Below are 12,919 nucleotides of genomic sequence, written 5' to 3' on the forward strand. Positions count from 1 at the left end.
CCCTCCCCATACAGCCACTTGGCAACATCAGGATGCTTCCTTCAGTGGAGCAAGAATGAACCCAAACCACAGGTCCTTAGGGATGGTAAAACACAAATAAGCCTTCCTAGGAGATCCCAGGGCCTTAAGCTGGCCCGGAGAGGGGAAAATGTGTTTATTTCTGAATGAGATGGGACCGAAATGCAAAATCCAGAGAGAAGGAAGGAAGGAACATGGGAAGAGGTGGTTTCTCGTCCATATGCAGTAAGGGGCAGCCGTTAATAAAAAACAGACTCGCACTTGAGCAAATGGGTTCATCCCCAAACACCTGGGCCTCCTGAACTACGTTCGTTTTCAGAGTCAGAATTAACCTCTCGCTGTACATCAGCCTTAAAAATCTCCTCTGGTAATTCTTAAGGGAATGAGGTTAAACTGCTATATTCGATAATACTAAGAATCAACCAATCTATTTTGTAAGTGATGTGTGTTTCAGGGGGGAAAAAACTCTCCAATGCTCCCTCTGACAACTGCCATTTTTCCTCCCAAATCCTAAATCTTTCCAGGAAGTCAAATTTGTGTGGAATAAGCAATTTTTTTTAAAGCCCTAAAACTGGGGGAAAGTGAGCCAGGAGAGAAGAATCAACAACCCAACTGCCAAAGCATACTTACCAGCATTGATGTCGTCAAGGCTGGATGAATGCCGACAAATAAAAAAAAATACAATTAAAATAAACTTCAGGGAACAGTACATCTTATCAGGAATTTCTCAAACTTTTAATTTGAGAAAGAAAGTTCTAATTGTCCCTCTTAGGAGTAACTGAGACAAAAGTTGAGCTCGCTTTTTAGAAGCACAGAGCCACCGGAATGGACAACCCTGTCCAGCTCCATCTTCTATCCCTCTCAGGCCAGAGGCTGTGTGACATCACCTCTCTGGACACCAGCTCTTTCCTGGAGTTCTGAATTCCATTCCATGGTCAGATGTGTTTTAGCACCAGTGGATATGCGGATGCCCCAATACTCTTTTAAGTCACTTAATTTCAATCTCACCTTTTCAGGTTCTGTTCCTCTCAGAGAACATTTTAAGGTTTGACTGTTAATCAAAAGTAAATTTGGGATTTCAATAAAATCCCAAATTTTATTGAGGATTTGGGGAGGCTAATATCTAAAAATACTCATGTATCTGGGAGTTCCCTGTTGTGGCTCAGGGATAATGAACCCAACTAGTATCCATGAGGACGCGGGTTGATCCCTGGCCTCCATCGATGGGTTAAGGATCTGGCGTTGCCGAGAGTTGTGATGTAGGTCGTAGACACAGCTCGGATCTGGTGTTGCTGTGACTGGGGTGTAGGCCGGCAGCTGTAGCTCTGATTAGACCCCGGGCCTGGGAACCTCCATAGGCCGCAGGTGCAGCCCTCATATGCAAAAATAAATAAATAAAACAAAAATAAAAATACTCATATATCTAAAAAGTCCAATATAGAAGGCTGGTTAGACTTTACATTTTAGCAACACAATGAAAGAGTATGTACTTATAGCCATTTAATAGGATTTGGATATAAGTTCACTGACTTCAGAATATTATCATAATTTATGGTTAAGATGAAAATATTTCCAAAAGTAATATACAGATATTCAATATCTGTTCTAAATCAGGTTTCTATGATTTCAAGGTACTTGCATCAGCAAAGTGGGTTCCATTAAATGAAAGAATTATTTTAACTACAAAATAAGGTAGTTTTTTCTTTTTTCTTCTATACCACAGCTCACAGCAACCTTAACCCACTGAGTGAGGCCAGGGATCGAACCAGAATTCTCATGGATACTAGTCGGTCTCATTACCGCTGAGCCACAACAGGAATACCACCATTTAGCTGACTATTAAGATAATCAATAGAGACTTCAGTGTCCACACACAGCAAATTACATAATTGGTTGAGAAAAGTCACTAAACAACTATAATAAGTAGCAACAACAACACGCCTTGGAGAATGGGGAGAAACTGATTTCTGGAATTGCCATGTTCTATTATTTTATTTTATTTATTTTTTATTTTTTTTTTTTTGTTTTTAAGGCTACACTGTGACATATGGAAGTTCCCAGGTTAGGGGTCAAATCAGAGCTACAGCTGCCCGCCTACATCACAGCCACAGCAACACCAGATCCTTAACTCACTGAGCAAGGCCAGGGATCGAACCCACATCTTCATGGATACTAGTCAGGTTCATTACTGCCGAGCCACAATGCAAACTTCCTTGTATTATTTTAAATGTGCGATTTTTAACAAAAGAATAGGACATGCACAGAAACGAGAAAGTATGGGCCATAAAAAGGGGGAGGAGGAAAGCAAGCAATAAAAACTTTCCCTGAAGAAGCCCAGACATGGGCCCTACTAGACAAAGACTTGAAATTAGCTCTCTGAAATATGTCCAGGAGTTCCCATCGTGGCTCAGCACGTTAAGAACCCGACATAGTGTCTGTGAGGATGTTGGCTGGATCCCTGGCCTTGCTCCGTGGGTTAAGGGTCTGATGCTGCCACAAGCTGTGATATAGGTTGTAGATATGGCTTGGATCCTGCATTGCTGTGGCTGTGGTGTAGGTTGGCAGCTGTAGCTCAGATTCAACCCCTAGCCTGGGAACTTCCATTTGCTGCAGGTGTGGCCCTAAAATAAAAGAAAAAATTTTTTTAATTAAAAAAAAAGAACCAAATAGAAATTCTGGAGTTGGGAAGTACAATAACTGAATAAAATTCACTGGAGGGGCTTAACAACATATTTGAGTAAGCAGAACAAAGAATCAGACTTGAAGATAGGTCAGCTGAGATTATCCAGTCCTAGGAACAGAAAGAAACAAAATGAATAACAATGAACACAGACCTCCCTGTTTCCACTCCAACCTGTAAAGAACTGTTTCCCCTCCAACCTGTAAAGAACTTGGGAACTGTCATCCTCAAAATAAGAAAAAAAAAAACAACTCAGAACTAGTTGAAAATCAACAAATCTTAAGTCAACAAGACAACTGAAGTTACAGCGAAAGTAGCCACACCGCCCCTCACAAAGTTAAGAAGCATGGGGATTACAGAGAATCATAGCTTATCAGGAGCAGAAGCCCCTGCTGTAGCCAGCAATGAAACACTTAAATGGTAACTGATGACTTCATGGAGGCAGAATGAGGACTAGCCAGAGAAAAAACATACACACACACACCTCCTAGGAACATGTTTTTTTTGTTGTTGTTGTATTGTTTTGTTTTTGGTTTTGGTTGTTTTTTTTTTTTTCCTCTCTCTCATTACGGTAGCCCTGCGGCATACGAAAGTTCTTCCAGCTAGAGGTCGAATCAGAGCTGCAGCTGCCAGCCTACACTACAGCCACAGCAACACCAGATCCAAGCCACATCTGCGACCTATGCTGCCGCTTGCAGCATGCTGGATCCTTAACCCACTGAATGAGGCCAGGGCTTGAACCTGCCTCCTCAGGGAGACAATGTCAGGTCCCAATGAGCCATGATGGGAACTCCTCCAACACGTTTTAGTAATAGATTTCTGAATTTCACTAGAGATGATCAGAAGGCAATAGCTAAAACCTCTGTTGGGCAGCTAAGGACACTGAACTTCAGAGAATAGAAGTGACTCTCTTGGATCACCTAGCAAGTCTCTGGCAGGGCAGGAGCTAGGGCCTGACTCTGTGATCTTTCCCTTAACCCCCCTGCTCCCAGGTCAACACCCATCTCCTGACCTTTTAAAACCCTTTGAAATACGTTGTTTCCTATTCCCAGTCCCCCAACTCTATTATCCAGAGGCTTTGATTTCGGCTCTGGGCTGACAGATAAGCACATAAATCTACTTGCATTTTATTTATGGAAAGGAGCTGGTTATGGTTGATGATTTCATCCCAAAAGCTATCTCACTGGCAATTCACATGGCATGACTGGTCAAGTACTGGGAGTGATGGGAACCAGGCCAGCTGTTCCAGGTGACAAAAAGTCAGCAGCAACTGTGTTCCAGGATCTTGTTTTCTCTCTATGGGAAATTCTTTGTAATTCACAGTCACGAGATCTTTCCCTGGTCCAGTTATTTTGCCAAGTGCCCATCCTGTGACTAACACCTGGGTTACAGGGTTGCAAACACCCTCATACCTACAAATTGCATCTGAGGTGGCAGAAAGCAGCCCAGATCCCAGGCTCCTGGCAGTAATCCTGTGAAACCCCCTGAGTTGACCCACATTCCATCTCTGTGCCTCGTCCACGCTCCTTCTTCTCTGTTCCTGAGATTCTCATCTTTACCTTCCGACTCTTGCACGGCTAAGGACTTTGCTCACGTCCCATCATCTCATCCATAAACAAGATAGTGACATTCATTAGCGAGCAATGGAAGATCCAAGGCCAGGGAGTTTTGGGTGCAATATATTTTTCCATGAGCTGATTTAATTCATGTGCTGATTTTTCTAGTCGATTTTTTTTCTATTCATTTTAATTTAGCTTAATGATAAACATTTATTGAACTTCTACTATGTGTCAACACTATTTGAAGGTGGGGATAACAGTGCCACACATACAGCAAATCAGAAGGCAGCGTGCTTTCTGTGTCTTCACATGATCCTTATAGGGACACCAGTCTTACTGGATTACAGCCCATCCCACAGCCCTCATTTTAACCCAATTACTTTTTCTCTTTTTTTTTTTTTTTTGCTCCTTTTGGGGGGCTGTACCTGCAGCATATGGAAGTTCCCAGACTAGGGGTTGAATAAGAGCTTCAAGTGCCAGCTATGCCACAGGATCCAAGCCATGTCTGCGACCTGCACCACAGTTCACGTCAGATCCTTAACCAAGTGAGCGAGGCCAGGATTGAACCCACATCCTCATGGATATTAGTCGGATTCGTTACCACTGAGCCACGACAGGAATTCTTCAATTACCTCTTTAAAGGCCCTATTTCCAAAATTCTTTTTAGTACAAATTCAATTTGTGAGTACAAGCCCACTTGCTTTAGTATGGTCCATGAACTAAGAATAGTTGAGCTAAAATCAAAGCAATATTTTATGACATGAAAATTACATGAAATTCAAATGTCAGTGTCCATGAGGATTTTAGAATGCAGTGATACTCATTTGTTTAGATGTTGTCTATTGTTGCTGCAGAATTGAGTCGTTTCAACAGAAAATGGCCTATGAAGCTTCAAAGATTTATTATTTCGCCCTTTACAGAAAAAGATTCCCAGCCCCTGATCTAGCACCGTGTATATCCTCTCATCAAACTGTTACATTGTTTCTTGTAATTTCTATTCAACCCATACTTACATTGAAATCTTAAACTAGCTGTCTCAAGTCCCAAAATGAATAATATAAAAACTTTAAGGAGTTCCCATCGTGCTCAGTGGTTAATGAACCCGACTAGCATCCATGAGGACACAGGTTCTATCCCTGGCCTTGATAGGTGAGTTAAGGAGCCAGCGTTGCTGTGAGCTGTGGTATAGGTCGCAGAGGTGGCTCAGATCTGGTGTGGCTGTGGCTTTGGTGTAGGCTGCGGCTACAGTTCCAATTGGACCCCTAGCCTGGGAACCTCCATATGCTGTGGGTGCGGCCCAAAAAAGACAAAAAAAAAAAACTTTTTAAAATAAAAAAATAAAAGATACGTCACAAGAAAGAGGGTCAAAGAAATTTTTTTCTACCACACATTGAGATAGCTACTGGGAAGGAAGATGGACAGTAATAGAAGCTCTTATTCTTTTTGTGTCATGGAGAAACATAGCCTGATGAGACCTATAAACCCTTTCCAAATAATACATTTAAATATTTAACATAAAATATGTAGGATTACAGAAGATATCAAGAAAATTGAAATAATCACAAAATATTTTAAAAATCAAATATATAATATAGTAGAATATGTGCTTCTATACAAACAGATTTAAAGCCCAGTACAATGGCAGGTCTAATAACGACCACACATGAATCGTGGCACATCCACGTTGCAGACCTGACTACATTCACTGTAGGCGTTTGTTAAAAGACAAAGAATTATACACTAAAAATTTTGGCGTGTTAACTATACCTTAATAAAGCTGACTTCTAAAAATAAAAATTTGGAGTTCCCTTTGTGGCTCAGAGGTTAACAAACCCAACTAGGATCCAGGAGGATGCTGGCCTTGCTCAGTGAATTAAGGATCCTGCATTGCTGTGGCCGTGGTATAGGCCAGCAGCTACAGCTCTGATTCGACCCCTAGCCTGGGAACTTCCATATGCCGAGGGTGTGGCCCCAAAAGGCAAAAAAATAAAATAAAATAAAACTAAATAAAAGTAAAAATTTGTAGTAGTAGTCTAGTGATTAGAAAGGTCTGCATTCCGGGAGTTCCCGTCGTGGCGCAGTGGTTAACGAATCCGACTAGGAACCATGAGGTTGCGGGTTCGGTCCCTCAGTGGGTTAACGATCCGGCGTTGCCGTGAGCTGTGGTGTAGGTTGCAGATGCGGCTCGGATCCCGCGTTGCTGTGGCTGTGGTGTAGGCCGGTGGCTACAGCTCTGATTCAACCCCTAGCCTGGGAACCTCCATATGCCTCGGGAGCGGCCCAAGAAATAGCAACAACAACAACAACAAAAAGACAAAAAAAAAAAAGGTCTGTATTCCATCGTCCGGCCTCCTGCTTACTCTCTCTCACAGGGCATCAGGTCCTCGACTCACACACAGCCAGCCCAAGAAGTCTCCAAGCAAGAAAGAACCAAAAAAGCCACAGAGGTCTGTTTCCCAGGCTGCAAGTTCTTCAAGTTCTCCCTGCATCACAGGCACTAGCTTTGCCAAGGCTAGCATGCGGCCAAACATCTGGCTGTGGGACACAACTAGGAACGGATCCTCCTGTTTCCATCTAGGACCATATCCCTCCCTCCAACCGCACTGTCCCAGAGCCAGGTAAGGGGTCGGTCAGAACTTTGGGGCATAGAAGTGTTGCTGGGGTGTTGGGCCAACAAGGAAGGGCTTCTGCCCAGAAGATCCAGTCTGTACCTGCTTCTAAACTCCGAAGAGCTGCTGGGAGATTCTCTAACTAGTCATGTTATTCTGCTCAAAAGGTACCCAATGAACTTAAAACCCAAACTCTTTATCTGACCAAGACCTTCGTAAGCTGACCATTTACCTACCTTTCTTCCATAATCACCTCTTATCTTGCTTCCTTTTACTGAGACTAAAGCCAGAGTGTGTAGACATGTTCACTTACTCCACGCTGCAGTGCCTCAGCACGTGCCTACCTCCCTTTTTTTGGCCTAAAATGCAACTCGCCCCGAGCCCACAATACAGGTTAATGCCTTCCTCTCTCTGTCTTTGTTAAAATTTCACTGTCTCAAGATGCATTCCCTAGCCATGTTATGGAAACTCCACCTCCACCCCCTCCCAAGCCTACAACACAAGTGAATGCCTTCCTCTTTACAGCTTTGCTAAAATTTCATCTTCTCAAGATGCATTCCCTAGGTATGTTATTACTGAACCTCCACCTACCACCTACAAGGCAGTCATTCTCTATCTCATCGCCTTGTTCATAATTTCCTAAGCAGGTATTATCTGAATTTATTTGGGTTTGTTTATTGTGTCTTCCTCACTTAGAATATAAATCCCAAAAAGGTAGAGACTGGAATTTTCGTGTTCATTTTGTTTTTTCCAGTCCCTAGAACAAGATTTAATAAGCATTTAATAACTCTGGAGGAGAAAAAAAAAGGTAAAGAATAGTAAATACATGAAGCTGTTAACAATGATTGTCTATGAGTGGCTTGGATTATGGATTTTTTTCATTATTTTTACTTTCCGATTTTTCTATAAAAAAAGAACGTGATGGTCTTATAATTAGTTGTGTTTATGTAAAAATAAAGGACTTCGTCTTTAGGGCACCAGTTTTCAGTCAAAAGGAAATGATTGCTCTGTTATACATGAATATGATTACAAATCAAATCAAGCTGCATTACAAACTAATTTTTTTTTTTTTGCAAATGAAATTAGGAATTCTTCTATTAGAGCCAACTTCCTTTAGTTTTTAATATACTCTTTGTTCTTTCAAAGACTGTACATGAAGAAGTTTTAACTACTTTTCTCTCCAGGTCTCCAACTGGGAGAAACCAATGCTGGTCAATTCCTTTGTGATTATCTAACTACTACTCATAATCAGCTACGTGATTGAATGGGGATTGCATGTGGAAGGCATATTCAAAGTCACTGCAAGGGCTGCCAACTCTCCGTAGTACCAACTACAGTCTCTACCAAGAAAATCAAGCTGCAAGGCAAGTTTGAGAGGGGCCAAGTTAAAGGAAACCCACAACGCCCTGATTCTGCAACTCAATTTCAACGAGAAACACCAGTGGAAACTAGAAAGAGCAGAAAACAGGAGTTCCCTTTGAGGTTCAGCAGATTAAGAACCTGACAGAGTGTCTACGAGGACTCAGGTTCGATCCCTGGCCTCACTCAGTGGGTTAAGGATCCCGTGTTCCCTACCTAGTCCAGGAACTTCCATGTGCCACAGGTGTAGCTGTAAAATAAGAGAGAGAGGGAAGAAGAAAAAAGAAAAGAAGTAAAGAAAGAAAGAAAGAGAAGAAAGACAAAGATGGTAAAAGACAGAAAATAAAAACATCAGAACCCATCTTTTCCACTTCCAGCAAATCAAGACCTGTCTCGTCACAAGGGTGTGCAGCCATCTGGTCATGTTAGGAGCTCTCTGTGCAAAGCATTCATATGCTCCTGCCTACAGGTGGTAGTAACATCCACAAAATGACTGGCATTCTTCTGATGGCTGTGTGCCTGGCACTGGCTCGCTTACAGATATTTAATCCTCTCAGAGACCCTATGAGATTGACAATTATCATTATATATTTACTACATTCTCTTTGCAAAAGGTTTTGTCAGTTGTTGCCCCCACCTATTAGTTCAGTTGTGATGGGCATAAATGTCAAGGATTTTATTTTGCCTGTATTTTCTGATGCTCTTCCTTTCTGCATGTAGATCTGAGTTCCTGACCTATACCATTTCCCTTCCCTTCTAAGAATTTAACATTTCTGCAAGCCATGTCTTCTGGGCACCAAGGGGTTCTCTCAGCTTTTGTTCTGAGAAAACATTCTCCTTCACTTTTGGAAAATAATTTTCCTACACACAAATTCTAGGTTGGTAAGGTATTTTATGTCCACATTTTAAATATTTCATTCCATTCTCTTCTTGCTCATATAGTTTCTAATCAGAAATTGATGTAATTCTTATCCTTTTTCCTCAATAAGTAAAATGTATTGTTTTCCTTCTGGTTTCTTTCAGTGATTTTTCTCCAGGACTTTGGTCTCCACAGCTTGAATACAATACGCCTATGTGTAGATATTTTGGCATTTCTTTGCTTGGGGTTCTCTGAGCCCCCTACACCTTTGGTTTTGTCTCTGTCATTATTTCTGGAAAATTCTGAGCCATTATTACTTCCCATGTCTTCTGCTCCTTTCTGTCTTCTCCTGGTATTTACATGTGTGTCACAGCATTTGTAATTGTCCCACAGTTCTTGGATATTCTATATTTTCTTTCTTCGTTCACTTTGCTTTTCAATTTGGGAAGTTTCTATTGCCATATCTTTAAACTCACCGATTCTTTCCTTCAAGATAAGCAGTCTTCTGATCTGCCTATCAAGGGCATTCTTCACTCCTATTAGTTTGTTTTTTTCAAATATACCTATCTATCACTTCCTTTTAAATCTTCCTTAGAGCTTCCATCTTTCTGCTTACACCATCCATTCACACATCCACTTTTTCCATTCAAACCCTTAACATACTAACAACAGTTATTGTAAATTCCTTAACTGATAATTCCAAAATCTATGTCAGATTGGTCTTAACACTTGCCTTCTTTCAGACTGTATTTTCCTTGCCTTTTAGCATGGCTTGAAATTTTTTGCTGCAAGCCAGACATAACGTATCTGGAGAAATGTACAGCAACTAAAGTAATCATGCTTCAGAGTGGAGTTTGTTAATCTGTGTGAGTCAGGCTCTGTTTAAGGTCTGCTGTAACTACAGGTGTCAGATGTCAGAGGCTGCAATTTCCTCTACTGTTCTTGAGTCTCCTCTATTGTCCTTCAGTTTCCTTAGAAACTCCTTTTAAAACAGTGTCTTGCAGCAATCTCAGTTGTAACCCACTTGTGTTTTATATTGAAGCCTTGTTCCAAAGGTGCTAAGGCACTGTGGAGGGGATGCATTCTTATAATCTTATTTAACTAAATCGAGGCCTGAGTCCCTAGGCTACCACCTTCAACTTCAACGTGTTTCTTAGTCTTTCCCCCCGCCTCCCTGTACATGAACTAGGAAGCCTAGAGGGGGCTGGAGTTGTCTAAGTGCCCATCCCCAGGTTATATGAGGCTCTGGTAGTTTTCAAGGGCACACCTTTGTTAAGGAGAACACAAAATGATTACTGTTCCCTCCCCCTGACAAAACATGAGGGGATTTGCCTCCAGTCCGCACTGTGAGGATAGGGAGGGGGAGAGGGGAGGTTTCTGGAAGTAAAACCCATGAAAGTATGAGGCCTCCTCAAAGTGGGCCCCCAAGAGTAACTCTCAAGCCAGTCTACGTTCAACCTCCAGCGATCCATCAACAACCATTTAGGTGTTCCTACCAAATACAGCCTCTAGAGGATTCTGTTTCTGTAAGCAGATCTCAACTATGATTTTCTGTATTCAACTATTTCTTGAGTCTCCAGTGCGGCTGTTCATCTTATGACCTTAATTATCTGATGGACCTTTAAAGTCACTGGTTTCCAGTCTGTTCAGCTTTTTTCTTGTAGTAAGGAGAACTGTGAGGAATTCCAAGCTGTTGATGTCAGAGTTGAAAACAGATGTGTTGATTTTTTTAAAATCAGTAAACATAAACCCACAGAAACAAAAGCTCTTTGGAGTAGGCAACATCTTAAAAGGGTAAAGGGTCCTATGATCAAAGTGTGTGAGAACTACTGTGCTATATATAAATTATGATTAGGTGGTTATGTAATTCCCACTATAAATAAACTGCTCTTTAAAATAAGCAAGTCAATAAATCACACTGTGATACTGGTGGAAAGGTTACAAAAATATTCTTTTTTATTTCAAGTAAAAAAAAAAGAGAGAACACTTACAATCATGACAAGAGTAATATGGTACATTAAAATTCTCAAAAAAACTTCTATTCCTACCCCTATCAATTCCATACAAAAAAAAAAAAACCCTTATTCTCAAAACCTCTACCAAGTGTAAAATAATTCATAATTTCAGTAATTGTACTGAAAACACAGATGTGAGAATTATTTTATAAAGTCCCAAACCACGGGAAAGGAGTTCCCATCGTGGCTCAGCAGAAACGAATCTGACTAGGATCCTTGAGGATGCAGGATTGATCCCTGGCCTCACTCAGTGGGTTAAGTATCTGGCACTGCTGTGAGCTGTGGTATAGTAGCAGACGCAGCTCAGATCTGCCATTGTTGTGGCTGTGGCGTAGGCCAGTGGCTACAGCTCCAATTCGACCCCTAGCCTGGGAACCTCCATAGGCCCCAAGTGCGGCCCTAAAAAGCCAAAAACAAAACAAAACAAAAACAAACAAACAAAAAACCAAAACCACACACAGGAGAATTATATTACCTAAAAAAGTGTAGCTCAGAGGAATTAGTGATTAAAACTGCAGCACAGTGAACTTGCTTTTGAATGATAAACAGAATTTTCTCTGCTATCCAAAATAAAAAGCATTGTAGACAGAGGGGAAAGCACATGCAAAGGTAGAGGAGCCTAGGAGGCAGGCAGGAGTAAGAGTACAAAAGACTTTGTATGCCATGCTAATGAGTAAAGGTGATTCAGTCAGGAGCAGCAAATGCTAGAAGGATCAGAGGGCAATTCGGAGGATGAAATGGAGGAAAAGAAAACGAAGGCTAAAGACCAGTAAAGTAAATACTAGAATTATTTGGGTGTGAAAACAAAAGGTAGAGATAATGAAAAAGAGTAAAGTCTATCTTTAAAAAAACAGAGTAATGAGGTAGGAATCAAGACTTGGTGATGTATGTGTTGGGGTTCCCATCATGGCACAGCAGAAAAGAATCCACGTATGAACCCAGAGGTTTTGAGTTTGATCCCCAGCCTCACTTAGTGGGTTAAGGATCTGGCGTTGCTGTGGCTGTGGCATAGGCTGGCAGCTACAGCTCCTATTGGGATCCTAGTCTGGGAACCTCCGTATGCCACAGATGTGGCCCTAAAAAATTAAAAAAAAAAATTTTTTTTAATTAAAAGACAATGATATATTGGATATTTGGGAATAAAACAAAGAGGGGACCACAGAAGTCTTTAATTTTCTGACATAGAGTCTTTCAGCTTTATTTAAGAACCTCAACATCCAGCTGATAATACCGATCTTGCTCATTACACTGCAGGCTGGTATCTCCCAAGACAACCCAATTTTCCTGGACTGCCCAAAGAGTTTAACACGGATCAGAGTGAACTTAGGACTGCAAGAGGCAGGACATACATGACAAATACACTGCGTCTAGTGTACTAATCTTTGCAATCATTAAAACAAGCACACTTACACTTAGAGACTTTTAAGTTTATGAATTCTACACCTATCAGATCTGTGGCAGGATTTCGCTTTCAATTTTGCTAAGTCCATCTAACAAACACCCTGGCTAATTACTTACAGGAAAATACATTCCTACTTTTTCTAGCACAAGTAAAAAAAAAAAAAGCAAAAGAGCATTGTATTTTCATTAATATCCTAATATAACTCAAGTGAAAAGAAAAAGAATAGAAAAATTATTTTGTCCAGGAGTACGAAGAAAAAAATTACCCTGAGGCAGAGTAAGATTTCCACTTTCTATAGAGAATAGCAACAAAAATACCTGAGTGACAGTACAAATTTGCACAATGCTAACCATAAAATTTTATTTTAATCATATTTCCACTTTTTATTCACTAGGTGGGGTTGACAGAGGTTGAGAAG

This window comes from Phacochoerus africanus, chromosome 15 (assembly GCF_016906955.1).
Source record: "Phacochoerus africanus isolate WHEZ1 chromosome 15, ROS_Pafr_v1, whole genome shotgun sequence".
In the NCBI taxonomy this organism is placed as follows: domain Eukaryota; kingdom Metazoa; phylum Chordata; class Mammalia; order Artiodactyla; family Suidae; genus Phacochoerus; species Phacochoerus africanus.